The following is a 12,915-nucleotide window of genomic DNA, read 5'->3' on the forward strand; positions in this document are numbered from 1 at the left end:
TATGTTAGTCAAATAAATTATTCAAACAGATGTTTCCTCTTTCCCTATACATGCTAGATGAGGTTTGACCTTGGCAACTGAAAAACAGGCATTAAATACCTTTTTAAACTACATCTTAGATCCACTGAGGATTGCATATAGCTTGAACAATGAAAAAACCCGGTTATTACTAGATTACTGAAATATGTCATTAATCTTTCTTTTTGATAATATAAAAACAATAGCAATTTTGGATTTTAAGTTAGTTTTGAACGTTTACAGAAAATTATGGGTATTGGCAGGAAGTAATTAAAAGAAAACAAATCACTTAACTATTTTAAAGATACCTAATACCTTGCAATGGGATACACCATTATTAATTTTCCCAGAGTAGAGAAGTTGTTGAAATTTTGATGTTGTAAACTTAATCTGTAACCAGCATTTTCTACCCACATTTCCTTACTCATGGAATTAAATATTATGGTAAGTATTCGTAGAACTCAGAATGTGGTGGGAAAGTCACCTTTTGTCTCTCCAGCAAATGTTACGTTATGTGATTAGTGGTATGATAATATCTTTAAATTATGTAGTCAGCATGTAATGAGGACACTGGATTGTGTCAACTAATCATAAGCCACTCTGCTGCCACCATACACATCCTGCATAATTCAGGTTCTAGTCCAAATGAAAGGAACTTGCAGTGAGCAATGTTAGTTCTCCTCTTCTTAGCTCTTCTTGTATCAACATTGTATTTAATTAGTTAAATATTTATACATGCATTGAGGTGATTTGTCTGGTCTGCAATCCACACAGGATAATGTATATTTAATAACAGGTCGGAATGTACATGTTCTGGATGTATACTGGGCTCTTGTTTATATGAATCTAACTAGCGTTATAATAAATAGGATTATTAAGGCCTGTTATATGACAGGGTTTTGGGGAGGGCTGATACTAAGATTTTAATGATGTATACTCAAAACATAAGATTTACAATTATATAGTTATTTCACATTACCAAACATAGTTTTCTCATTTGAGAGGGCAGTGGGGCAATAAGTTACCTTCAGGTAATCTAAATCTTGTCCTCTTACTGAATATCAATTGCAGCAAATCTGAAAATTCAAAAATAAAAAATATCCTCAGCCTTGGCTTCAGGAAAAGGAGAAATACAGAGTTAAGATACAAACCAGTGCAGTTTTAGCTCGACACCCTGGAGCTCCTTTTAGCTGCTGAATATCCCATAAGCACTTCAAATGTATTCAGATTTAGGTGCATTAAATATTTGGAGATACCAGCTGGAGTGCTTTGGCAGAGCCCAGAGCATGTTTTGAATGGGCATGGAGTGCCTTTTCCAGCAGCTACAGCCCATCTCACTGCCTTTCACTGGTGATGGTGCTGAAGGAAAAATGTAAACCTTTCCTTAGTGAGGTCTAGAAAGTATCAATCAGCATTTAGCGATGAGGGCTGGGGAAGAGAAATGTAAGGAATTTACTTGCCATTAAATTATTCAGCCATGACATACGGTATGAAAGGATTTGCTGCAATGCTTAATAAAGTGTAAGGATAAAGAGATAAAGTGAAGTTCTGAAATTCAATAGTGTTGCTGAAGCAGAGCCATTTGAATAAGGTCAAATATTAGCAGTTTCTGGTTACTGTGACTCATGTAAGGTCTCAGCAGGCAATTCAGCCAATTGGTCGGTTCCTTTTTTTCCTGGAGAATATACACCTCTTGTAAAGGTGAGTATAAGTGCTTTAGCAGGACCATAATTAACATTACAGTAATGTGTACCTTCATGGTATTTTTGTATCCATGTCTACAGCCCTGCTGAATGTGGTGCTGGATGAGTCTGCCCATGATCATTCATACTCTTCATTTAGAAGGAAAAATATAACTGTTATTACAAACATGCAAGATGATATACAAATGGCATTGTAAACTTTCAGTAGTGGTAATTTAACAAAACAACAGAGAACAAGTAGTTCTAATATATGCCAAATCTGTGGTACTTAACACTGCCACATCATTCAGCATCCTAAAGGCAGTGAAAAAAGGCATCCCTTTTTGACCATGCCCATGCCTCCCCACTCCAGTTCTCTGTGCTGCTGGCTGTGCCCAAAGCTGAGAAGGAAAAATGATGCAAACATGCAGAACACATGCACTGATAGACCCCCTGCACCCTTGAAAAGAATAAATGCTTTTACATCTCCTGGTGAGCAGATTGCCAGATAAACCACATATACTCTGTACATGTCTGGCTGACCATATATCAATCAGATACACACATTCTTGACTGGCAATCTGGCAGGAACACATTTGCTTGCAATAGACAACTCCTTCTTCCAGGAAATATGGGCTATTTCCTAGACATTTAGAAGACCAAATGGCACGTGTGACTTGTCAGCCAATAGGTCAAAAAATTACCAGGGCACATCTGGGTATGCAGGGTCTCCTACACTTTCAGGAACATTGAAAGCCTTCTGTTTTTTCTGTTTGAAACCTTCTACATAAAATACATGAATATTTAGAATAATTTACGTTAGAAAAGGTCCCTTAAGCTCATCAAGTCTAAGTGTAGGTCAGCCACATTTTAAACAGAATGCAGAGAGAGGACTACTCAGTGATTTTAGAGTGAGTTACATCTTGTAACTGGCTCCAGTTACAAATCAAAATTGTATCAGGAATGAAATACTATTTTAAGATGTTAAAGGAAAAGCAGACTCGAATCTTTGCATATCCATTTTTCAGTTGTTACTTGTTCACCCTAATAGTTAACTAGATAAATGAAGCAATCAGTGTGAAGGTTTTTTTTCCTATCCTCAGATCTTTATATGTATAAGTCAGTACTTTTAGACTACTGTTGAGATAAATCCTCAAAACTTCATAATGTTTTTGGTCTGCTGCCTTAGCATTGCACATTTTTTATTGTGTAACTAATTTACAAAATAATAAAAATTACTTTTGTAAAACACACGTAGGAAGCAAATAAACAAAGTAAAGAAGTAATGCTAGGTTTTCAGGTTTTTAGAATACACACCTGCATGGAAGGTTTAAAAAGTAATTTGAGGTTAAAATAAAGACTGCTGCTTGAATAGGGGATATATAAATAACTTCTGTAATAATTTCAGTGTAACTCAGGTGAAGTCAGTTCCACTAACCTAATTTACTGCAATGATATAAACACTGTTTCAATATTTGCCTTCCTGTATTCTGTCACACATCATGTAGGCACATTCCCCTGTCTGAAACGCTGAACGTAGCTGCTTTAACAAATCTGAGGCGAAAACACAGTCATTGTGCTCTCATCTAGCAAGGTGAGCTGCTACATTTTGGAGGACAGCATTACAATCACTAATTCCTTAGTAGCAGCTATACCTCCTCAAATTCACTTCCACCACCTTGAAATGCATCCCATCCAGTTGCAGAGACTTGGATGTGTCAGATTTGCCCTAGTGGTTCCTAAATTGATCATCGTCTACTGTTGATATTATTTCTCTCTACCAAAAACTGTTCGTAGAATTCAGGAGGTGTGAGACCAGGCCTTGCCAGTAAAGATTCTGATGCATTAGAGCTTCCATGGTACTGTTGGTGTGTTAGAATTACCAAAAGGAAAAAAATCAGGGCATCAGTGACTGAACACCTCCCCTTGGTACTGCTCTGACCATAACCAGAATATATGGATAGACACATAAGCTTTGTAGTCACTGTGTATACCCACAGTGTTTGAGTTCCTGATCTAAAGTTCAAATGTGAACTTTAGAACCGTAACCAATGAAAAAATCCTATTTTTCTTAAATATCACATTAAAAACAGTGCAAGGTGTATGTAAGTTAATTTAATGTGGTATTATTTCTTTATATATGCAGGTATAAAGCAGTACACAGGACTGCCTGTGTATATAGCTTTTTGTAAAGCTATAAAAGCCACATAATTCAGAAGTTTTGAGACAGGGGCAGAAAGGGGAAAAAACCAGCCAGAAATGACTGACAACATCTTTCTGTTCTCTTAATTCTGAGCAGAATTAATTTTGAGCAGAATTAAGTGCTGCATCAAAACAAGGTAAATCCAAGCCAGTTGTGAAATGAGCCATGTAATAGTCTAATACTTTAACTGAGAAAGAGATTTGAAACAATAAGCTCTTCCTTTCTTGAAGAGTTAATGTATTAGACTGCCACAGTAATCACTAATTACATGTCCAGTAAAGTTGGGTATAATCAGTTACATTTAGTTTGTAGAAAAATGTTTTGGAATAAAAGACAGAGTCCTATCTGTTTTCATTTATGTGAGAAATTACTTTGATTAATACTAAGATTTTGTTTCTTATGGAACTTGAAAATTATCAGTAAGTATTTGATGCAAATATATGTGGAAAAAAATGTTAGCTATCACCATTTTTGTCAATGGAAAAAGTCAGTCAATTTTGTAATAAAGGAATGTACAATAGCCCAAATGGCCAGATTATGTCAATTCAGAATAGCTTGGCCCCAGGTTTGACACTGGAAAAAAAAACCAACAAAGGGTTTTCACTGCATCAGCCAATAACCTTGCAATAGGTAAAGGCCTTATTTTTTATTCAGCAGCTTTTCATAACTCTGCTTAGAAATTTTGTAGAAATGTTGAGTAGTCTCAGAAAGCATCAGTGACAACAGGAGCAACAGGGGCTTTTGTGTGGTTCTGATATGAAGATCTCATCTGTCTTCTCTGATCTCTCTGATGTAGGTTGAGGAGGCCTTGAAAGTGAAGGCAGAAGGAAGTTGAATTCTAAAAGCCAGAAGTTATGAAGGATGCGAAGATTTGGCCATTACTGGATTTTTTTTCCCCTCAAAGTTTGCAAATAAAGATATTGGTGTCTCTATGGATATGTTATCTGTGTCTTTTTAACCTCAAAACCAGACAAAATTGAATATGTTTAACTTAACACTGCCTTCTAAGAACATTCAGAAAAATAAGGGGACTACTTATTTATTTAGAAGCAATACTTTGTATCAAAAACATATAAAAACATCAGCACATGCTAGGCTAAACTGATTGCTAGTTCTTAAACTTCCTCAAGAAATGAGCTGGGTTTAGCCAGTGTCTTACCTAGTAGCTGCTTCTTTCCATAGATGATACTCAGCAATTGCACAGAGGCATGTGCATACTAGAATCATAGAATCACTAAGGTTGGAAAAGGCCTCTAAGATCAAGTACAACCTTTAACCTACCGCTGCTGTGTTCACCACTAAACCATGTCCCCAAGCACCACATCTGCAGATGTCCTCGACACTTGCGCGGATGGTGATTCCACCCCTTCCCTGGGCAGCCTATTCCAATGCTTGACCACCCTTTCAGTAAAGAAATTTTTCCTTACACCAAATCCAAACCTCCCCTGGTGCCACTTGAAGCTGTTTCTTCTTGTCCTACTGCTTGTTACTTGAGAGAAAAGATCAACCCCCACCCGTCTACAACCTCCTTTCAGATTGTTGTAGAGGGTGATAAGGTGCCCCCCAAGCCTCCTTTTCTCTGGACAAAACAACCCCAGCTCCCTCAGCCAATCCTCAAAACTTGTGCTCCAGACTCTTCACCAGCTCCGTTGCCCTTCTCTGGACACGCTCCAGCACCTCAGTGTTCTTGAAGTGAGGGGCCCAGAACTGGACACAGGATTCGAGGAGCAGCCTCAGCAGTGCTGAGGACAGGGGTACCATCACTGCCCTGGTCCTGCTGGCCACACTATTGCTGATACAGGCCAGGATGCCATTGGCCTTCTTGGCCACGTGGGCACTCTGCTGGCTCATTTTCAGCCAGCTGTCGACCAGCACCCCCAGGTCCTTTTCTGTTGGACAGCTTTCCAGCCACTCTGCCTGCAGCCTGTAGTGCTGCCTGGGGTTGGTTGTTGTGACCCTAGTGCAGGACCCGGTTCTTGGTCTTATTGAACCTTATACCATTGGTTTCTCCCTTCAAGCAGAAAGGAGCTATTAGTACATGATTTTTGAGAAGATCTGTAGTCCTAAAAAATAATTTCCATCATTTGGATTTTTCTAAGTTCTGGCGAAGAATGTGGAACAATTAGGAGAGAAGGAACAAAAAGATTAATGATGTCTGTGCTGGTTAATTTTTGGATTGGGAGTATTACACATTTATTTAACTTAAAAATCTTTTTTAAGTAACTGAGACTGGAGTTTGGCTTCTTTGCACTAGTTTGAGTAATTAAATGAATGCTCAAGACTTCTGATATAGGAAAATTCCAAACCTACAGACAAGGAAAGGAAAACCCAGTTTACAAACTGACCCTGGAAAAGAAACCTTTCCTAATGCAGTTCATAAGCATTATGAATGTCAGCTCAGCATCTTACACTTGAAATGTTCTCTGAAATAAGAAAGGATTTTTTTCCTGAATAAGAAAATCAGGATCTATCTTTTTGCATGCAATGTTGTGTGTATTTTGTTATTGGTTATAAATATAAATATAATTTGATGGAGTTGATAGATTCAAATAAATTTAACTTTTGCATGCATTTTCGCCTTGAATAACAAGATCTTCATCTTCATTAGAAAGAACCAGATTTCCAAAGCTGAGGTAGTAAGTGAGTGGTACTGTCACCGTGAGGTGCCACATGCTTCTGTTAAACTGTTGCAGTGTAACCCCAGCCAACAACTAAGCCCCACGCAGCCACTCTCTCACTCCCATACCAGTAGGATCAGAGAGAGAACTGGAAAGGGTATAAACTAGGAAACTAGTGGGTTGAGATAAAGACAGTTAAAAGATGCACGTGGAAGCAAAGTAAAACAAGGAATTCATTTACCACTTCCCATGGGCAGGCAGGTGTTCAGCGACCCTCAGGAAAGCAGGGTCCCATCACATGCTATGGTTACCTGGGAAGACAAATGCCAAACATCTAAACATCCCCCGCCCACTCCATATACTGAGCATGATGTCATATGGTATGGAATGTCCCTTTGGTCACCTGTCCCAACCTCCCATGCACCCCCAGTCTCCTCACCAGCCTGGCAGGACAAAAAGCAGAAAAGGCCTTGGCTCTGGGTAAGCACCACTCAGCAATAACAAAAACATCACAATGTTATCAACCCCGTGTTCAGCAGATATCCAAAACACAGCCTCATACCAGCCACTGTGAAGAAAGTGAACTCTACCTCAGCCAAAACCAGCACATAAAGCTAGTGAACCATTTGCCTTCAGAATCAGAAAATTCAAAACATTAAATAAAGTTCTGATGCGTAGCTGTTGTTGTTAATCCTGAAATTAGTACTAACCAAGAACGATACTTCTTGGTTTTATCTGTTGTCATCAATGATATTCAGGTCAAGAAAAGGCATACATCAAAGAAAAAAGTTCATTCTTGTTTAAGCAATTCCCAGAGAAGAATGTCAATACTTTTGGTGAGTATGATCAAAGTGGCAGCTGCTTGATTGCTGACTCAATGCAGTACATTAGGAAGTTGCCTCCTTATTTCTACAGCGTGGAGTTATCTTTCCATCTCACACTTCCCTCTGCCTTACACAGACCCATTTAAAACTGTTTAATGGATCATTAGTATTTCTTAATGTGGGTTATGCTGTGTAAGCATAGGTTCTATTTCTGGATTAAAGATTTTACTTTCTTTTATCTTAAATAAAACATTGAAGAGCAGAATTAATTACTCCCAATACAAAATGGGCCTTGGGGTTTCACGCAGAGAATCCCACAGCCAAGCAACTCACATCCAGTTAAAGCAAACCCCTACCAGTCTTCCTCTGGTGAAACAGCAAAGTGGGTCTTGTGTTCACTCTGGATCTACTCTCCCTCTCACTTTTTATATTCCATAACAGTTTGGCTATATCCCAGCTGCATACATTGTGTCATCAGGCCCATACTTTGGCCTACCCTAAACCCCTGCATCTGAAGTCTGCAATTCCCCTTGAGTAAAATCATCCATACTGTCATTTGACGCATAAATATTCGCATTTCTCCAGTTCCAGCAAAGCCTGCTCAGCTCCCACTGCTCGCTCACACCAGTTACAATACTGTGCTGCTACCAAAGGGACAACAGGGAGCCAGACCTGCTGGGGTTCTCTTCACCCTGGTTTTCCTTTCTCTTTTCTTAGAGTGAGAACAGCTGAGCTTACAGAGACCCTTCCAGACTGAACATCTACAAGGGAATACTTTAGAAGTTTTTTAGTTCTTTCTCTACAAGAAGAATAGTTTAGAACCATACTATGGTTCTACAATACACTATCAACACGGCATTTGAAATAAGAGGAAAAGGGATATAATTGGAAATGTTCAAAATACTTGTTTGGCTTTGGAATGCATTCCCATCATAAACACTGAGATTTCCCCAGGAAGCAGAAGTTCTGAATTTCAACATAGTTTTACTCTCCTGTGGCTGTATCCTGCCTTTTATTTGCTCCTGGGCTAGAGCTGGAGTCTGTGGGACCTGACCAGATACAGTCTGTGTGTGCCTTCATGCTGGAATGGTTTTATTTGGACAAATGACATTTCTGCTTGTCCATCAGGCACCAATAACCAGCAGGCAACTACACTTGAGAAACCCTTATACAGAAATAGGAATGAGATAAAATGAACAAATTGGAAAGAAATACCCCTAAATGTTCATACTGACTTGTAGCCATAAAACTAGAGAATAATTTGACATGAAGGGAGCAGAGTGTACCTGGAAAAATATCACTCTGTCTCTGGTAGAACTTCTTCTTACCTAAATCACACTGGAAATCTGACTCTTCTGTGACTCTGGCATTTCTCAGATTTGAAATGTACTTTTGAAGGTAAGTGAGGAAAGTAATTCTCAGTCATTTGGGAAAAAAGAAGATGAAACAGCTGCAGCAGCTTGTTACAGCTTTAGACAAATAGTGTGTTGATAGAAGAAAATCACTGGATGTCTTTGTGGTTATAATGGAGAAGGAGTCGTCTGGTGGGAGAAAGTCTTCATAGACCAAAGAACAACTATTTCTACCTTTATTTCTCTTTGGGGTTTTAAAAATATATATCTAAAGCACCTCTTTTATGGTAACAGGGTTAGCAAATAGGGTGAAGTCTCCAAACCCTGACCCCAAATCTCACCATGCCACCTCCCAAAGCGCACTCTGCAGCAAGCTGTTTTTGGCACTGTCAAAAAGACTGGTAATGGGAATTCCATCACCACTTTTCTTCCAACTGGATTTCCTGCACTGAGGCAGAACACAGTGTGTGTACAGTGGGAAAGCCAAAAAAATACATAATATTGTGTCATTAATTACATCAGAGCAGAGAAGAAGAGCACAGCACTCGTGATCTGCTAATTTAGCGTGGCTGGGAAGTCTTGGGTAGTTGGGACACCTGCTGTTCTCTGTCAGTGACACGGCTAAGTGTCCCATAGCCTAGTGAGAACACCTCTTTGGGGAGGCACCTGGGCAGGCAAAATGAGGACACCTCCCTGGGGGATGGGTCTGGAGTACTCCAGACTTGTGTGCTGGACCCAGTCAGGGCATGTATGGTGCTTACAGAATGACAGAGGAGCCCCAGTGGAACTGGGGATTCAGTGGAAGTGGGGCTGGAAGGCAAGTCTCCCTGCTCCCCAGGGAGTCTGGGATCAGTTCTCCCACATCACACCACAGTGAGGATGTTTGAGTATAATTTTAAGGACGTGTTCAAGAACTGCTTGCTTGAGTCACCAGAGGCTGGCTGAGCATAGAGGTGTCCGGCTGCAGAAAGGATTCAGCAAATCTCACTTGGGCTGGAGGCAGCGTTGGAAACCTCAGGGCAAAAACGTGGCTCAGCACAGGTGCTTGGAGATGCCTCCACTGAAGTCCATCATCGCGGTCTTGTACATACCGACAGAGTAGCTTTTGAAAGAGCAGCCCCTGAGGCACGAAGGGAACCCCCCCGAGCTGCCAGCGTCAGGCGAAGGTAAACGTTGACACACAGTTTCAGTTTTAGTTCAGCGTAATTCAGAATTTAGTACTTAAATTCAGAACCTTTAGAATAGCCCGACAGCACCCCTCGCCGTCCAGCCTTCTTCACCGGGCAGACGCGGTTCCGCGGGGCTGCGGGTACCAGGCGAGAGCACCAAGGCCGGCGGGGGCCCGGCGGGGCGGTGGGCGCCGGGCAGGGCAGGGGTCCCCCCGCGGGCAGCCCCGGCTCGTCCCCCTCAGCGCGGCGGTGGTGGAACACTCGGGCTGGAGCGTTTTGGTGGCAGGGCCCGGCGGCGGCGGCAGGCGGTCCCTGGGCACCGTCGGGCCGCGCCCGGGGCCGAGGGCAGGTGTCCGGATCCCCCTGCGCGGTCGCCCCCGCCGGGCCCTCACTGGGCTCGTCCCTTACCGGGATTTCCAGTTATCGCTGAAGTTTAAGTCCTTAATTTTCTTGGCTGCAAACCCGGTTAACGAATCGCTCAGACTTTGTTTTTCCACTGCTCCCGAGGCTTGATTTATTGTGTCTCTGTTATCGCACAATCGGGTTTCGTTCGAAATGTTATTCTGAGCTAATTCTATACCCCGGTATTTATTTTGACTGTCCTTTCTCATTAGCGTTACTGATTTTTATTCGCTCCCCGTTCCCTGTTAAATCCCTCTCTCTGCCCGTCCGGGCTCGCCTCATCCCGTTCGTGTTTCCATCCCGCTTTGGACCCACGCGTGTGAGTCGGTCCCCCCCAGCGGTGCCCGGGCAGCCACGACCCGCTCCCTCCTCGCGTCTCACCCGGGGGAACCGTCTCGGCCCCAGGAACCTCAGCGAGCCGGAGAAGCCGCGGCGGAGCGGGGAGAAAGGACTTGCTTTTAACAGGGCATCGCCCGCGCTCCCAGCCCAGAGATTAAATTTCTCTCCTCCAGCAAAACCGTTACTTTATCCTAAGAAAAACAGCGCGGACGGGGCGAGCGGCGGCGGGACCCGCACGGACCCGGGGCCGGGCCGGGGGAGGGCGGGGAGCGAGGGGAGCGTGGGGCGCTGCCCTCCCCCCGACAGCTCCGTGATTGATGACCCACCCGCCCGGGAAGGGGCGGTCGCTGCCGCCCGGGCTGGCGGGGGGGAGCCCGGCGGCCAGGTGCGACCCAGCCCCGCCGCATCCACCGCCGCCACGGCTTATAAGCGGCTCCGCGGGGCCGGACGGGCCGCGACGGGACGGGCCGGGACGGGAGCGGAGCGGGCTGCACCGAACTGTCCCGCTCCGCAGCGGGCGGGAACGGTAAGTTCATCCCCGGGCCGGGCACTGCGGGGTCCCGCCAGGTCGCGGGGAGCCGGGTTCACCCGGTGGGATGCGGGATGGGGATGCAGCAGGCGCAGCGTCCCGCACCCCCGGGCAGCCGGCGAGGGTCACTGCAGGCTCCTCGGTGAGCGCCGGTGCTGCCCTCGCACATCGACAGGCAAGTTCCTATTTCCCTGCGCGGGAGAAAGGATTTTCCTTACCTGTTACCAGAGTTATGTAGAAGGCAAGGTCTTTTTAAAACCGATGCAAAATAATTCAGATTCACTATGTTTTTTCCCCCCAAGGAGCAACGGAAAAGTTTATCTGAGGTTTCCACCTGTTTCTTTTCAGCCTGTGTGCTCTGCTCGGGCGTTTTCCACCTTTTCCTTGTCTGTGTGGGCAGGTTGCCTTCATTGCCGTTTTGTTCGCATGGAATGTAAGACTAAACAAGTGTTCTGCTGGTTGCTTTGGTAAAAGATTTTAAACCAATTATGTCTTTGTAATGTCATGTAAAAACACAAATGCGTCTGCCCGCATTAAAAATACTGCACTAAAAATGCTTTAGAAACAATATAAATACTTCAACTTACTTCCACAGCCCCAGTTCTCTCTGCACATTGGGCTGCAAGCGGGTGTTTGCAAAAATTACTGCGATTCTTTAAAAATCAACCCTCTTTCTTGTAAAATTCTGAAGGGAAGATGACTGTTACCCAGAAGCGTTCTGTTTGCTTTAGTTTTCAGCAGAATTTTTTGGATCATGAGGTTCGGGTGACTCCGGGGTTTGCAGTGAGCGCAGCCCCCAGAGTGTGTGTCCTGGGGAGAAGAGCGATGCTGCCCAGTCCCAGTGTGCAACAGAACAGATCCTGGTGTGGGAATCACCGTGGTTTGGCTACACATATCTGTGTACCTACAGCAGATCCCGTGTTTCTGTGTAGCAGATTTTCCCAGGCCATTTGCTGTTTGTACTTGATGGGAAGCCTGACAGTGGAGATATTTAATTCAGAGTGAAATCTCTCATTTCCACAGATGAAACTTTTTGCATTTTCTTAATATAGGCCTAGGATTTCATCTGATGTAGATGTGAAGCTCCTAAAACAGAAACTCCTACTCCAAGGAGCACCCAAGGAGATGAGGCTTTTAGGTACGTGCATTACTATGGAGTCATTACAGTTCTAAATCTGGCCATACACCAGCAGGGTGAAATCAAAACTGAGTGTAAACCAGCCTTAGTCATGTATTTCATCAGAGGAGCAGGTATTTATACTAACCCGTCTGTCCATATCCTTGGGTATTCTGGACTTCTCCAGCAATCAGGGAAGACTTCCTTGTATCAGTGGGAATTAGATGTATGGGGAATTAGGTATGGCAAATGAAAAGTCCCGCTGACAAACATAAACTTCTGCCAGTTTTCATGATTGTCTTAATGATTGTCTTGATGTCATCTCTGCAATGATGATTTTTTTTTTTTAAACTAAAGTGCATCCAGATCTGACTGTGCCTAACACGATGAGAAAACACTACAAAAAAAGCACATAGGATTTTTTTATTTTAAGCTAGAGGCAATAGCCAATTTAAGGACCATTTTTCAGCCCTTGCTCTAGACAAGCTCATGTGGTGTTAATGTGAGCTTTATTTTATACTGATCATAAATGCTGGAGATGAGCTTGAAGAAGAAATCAACGTTTACTGAATGGAGTAAATTTTTTCCCTTTGGTTTACAGCTCCAATATACACAGAATATTTCACAAATAATTTCAGTCTAACCTGTACTGATATTGAAGA

The sequence above is a fragment of the Myiozetetes cayanensis genome, unplaced genomic scaffold (assembly GCF_022539395.1).
Source record: "Myiozetetes cayanensis isolate MyiCay16 unplaced genomic scaffold, myiCay2020 scf1, whole genome shotgun sequence".
Lineage (NCBI taxonomy): Eukaryota > Metazoa > Chordata > Aves > Passeriformes > Tyrannidae > Myiozetetes > Myiozetetes cayanensis.